At 44.5% G+C, this 2,311-nt stretch overlaps 1 pseudogene; it reads right to left on the bottom strand.

Annotated features, from left to right (window-relative positions):
- Positions 1-789: 789 nt before the first annotated feature.
- On the bottom strand, positions 790-1,217 carry LOC150009834 (transmembrane protein 242 pseudogene; annotated as a pseudogene).
- Positions 1,218-2,311: the final 1,094 nt, after the last annotated feature.

The raw sequence follows: 2,311 nt of genomic DNA, 5'->3' as shown, positions 1-2,311 counted from the left end.
TGTGCTGCAGCCGCCCGCCTTCCCTCACCCATCTGGGGGGGCACGAACAGAGTCTGAGTTAGTAGTCTGCTTTCCGGCCTGGGGCCCGGCGCCCACTGGAGCTGGCTAGGGGTATCTGTGCACGGTCCTCTGCGTGTTCAGTGGGCCCTCCCTGTGCCCATAGGGGCACTGATCTTATGTTTGTTGGGGAGTGTCTGAGGGGCACCTGGACTCACGGCCAGCGCACCTGGGCCAGTGAATGAGGGCACTTCCCTATGCACGCCCCCGTGACCCAAAGGTAGGGTTGGGGAGTGGACGAGCGTGCCTCTGTGCCTGTGCTCCTCAAGAACAGCCTACCACCCCCAAACTTTCCACCCCTCTCCGTAGTCCACTAGAGAAAAATATAAAGGAGAATTATATTCTCACTTGCCCGGCAGCACGCTGTCTCCTGTCCTTCTGCGCCAATGCCACCTGGTTGAGTCCAGTCTCTGTCAGCGGGCAGAGATCCGCTTTCCTCCTGACTCCCCTCTGGGGAAGCCTGTGGTCACCAAAAAGTCTTTGTGTACTTCCAGCTGCAGCTCAGGCAGCCACCCCAGTCAGGAATCCCGTTTCGACCCCTTTTCCTCCGCTATCCTCACTAAACAGGTTGTTCCAAGATGGATTTTCTCTAATCCAGCAGTGCCATGGCTCGACTCCTGCCAGTGTCCAGCTGCTCACTGAGATGTTCTGTCTGCAATTAACTCAAACTGCAGACGGGTCTTGGGAGCCTGAAAGCGCAGCCTCCCCTCACTCCTCCGCCATCTTCCCTCCTCATTTAGGTTTTAATGCTTCCTCCCATTCAATAGCAGATTCTGAATTCTTGGGAATTACTGGAAATATTGTTTGCATTTCACTTCAAAAGTCTTTCATACCATGAACTCCTAAAGCTTTTCAGACTGCAAAGCTAATTACATCAACTCCACACCATGCATAGTGATCCCCAGCCCCAGGGATCGCAAGGCCAGGGAAGATCAGCTCTCCAATAAGGCAGTGCTGGCCATTATTCCCTTGTTGAATCACTCAGGGCTTCTATTTTTAACCAATAATAATGTTGTAACAAATCCACCTAGCATTCCCACTGCAACAATAGTACCTAGGAAAAGTCAACCTTTTGCCAGGAAAAAATAACAGTCGTTGGTAAGTCCTGGAACTTCCAGCCCAGACATCTGTTCCCCAGTCTCAGGGCTTGTAGACTCCATATTTAATCAGGTTTCTTAATATTTTATTGAGTATTTTTTATCTATAATCATCAGGGATTTTGGCCTATAATTTATTTTCTTTGTAGTGTCTTAATCTGGTTTGGTATCAGGGTAATGCTGGCCTCATAAAATGATTGTGGGAGCCTTCTCTCCTCTTCAGGTTTCTTTGAATTGCTTCAGAATAGGTCTTAATTCTTTTTTGGATGTTTGATAAAATTCACCTTTGAAGCCATCTGGCCCATAAATTTTGTTTTTTGGGAGATTTTTTTTATTATTGATTCAATTTAATTAGCAGGTATCAGTCCTGCTTCAGTCTTGGAAGATTTATGTTTCTATGAATTTATCCAGTGTTTCAAGGTAGTCCAGTTTTTTGGCATGTAATTGTTTGTAGTATTTTCTTATAATCCTTTGTATTTATAGGGTGTCAATTGTCACTGCTCAGAGGCAGTAGCTCAAAAAGTGCCAGGGACATATGGGCATATGGGGAACAAAAATTGACTATCTTTGTGGCAAGGGATGAAGGAAGAGAGGGAGAGGAAGCTTTCTCCTGGGATGGAAGTGCTGGCAGGCACCATTGTTCCTTTGTTAAACTCTATTGTCACCAAGTCATTCTAGCACAGATGGATGACAAATCTGTGCTCTCCATTAACCCAACAATGTTCACCCTCCCCTGGTGATTCCCTGAGATCTCACCTTACCCAACATGTGTGCCCAAGCTAAGTCTCTTTCAGTGACTTTGTCATATAAGTGGACTCAGCTCATGCTGTGGACTTTCCTAACACCTATAAAAGGTCCACAAACAGCAAAAAGCAGCAGCAAGACTCATTATGCTTTATGGCATTTGCCAAGTGAAACCAACGTTGGCAAGAAAGAAGACAACCAATCTTTTTTTTTCAATAAAAAATATGTTAATGGTTGCATGATGAATTACTTTTTCCATTCCATAAAAATAAGTTACAAATTTTTAGAATAACTAAAGCAAATGTTGATAGAGCCAGGTTACAAAACTAAAAAGTCAGCATATTGGAGATATATATGCAATCTTTTTTTTTTTAATTTTTATTTTTTGGTTATTCAATTACAGTTGTCCCATT

This window comes from Furipterus horrens, unplaced genomic scaffold (assembly GCF_987537825.1).
Source record: "Furipterus horrens unplaced genomic scaffold, mFurHor1.1.pri manual_scaffold_5, whole genome shotgun sequence".
Classification (NCBI taxonomy): domain Eukaryota; kingdom Metazoa; phylum Chordata; class Mammalia; order Chiroptera; family Furipteridae; genus Furipterus; species Furipterus horrens.
This window is presented reverse-complemented; position numbering and strand designations above follow the sequence as displayed.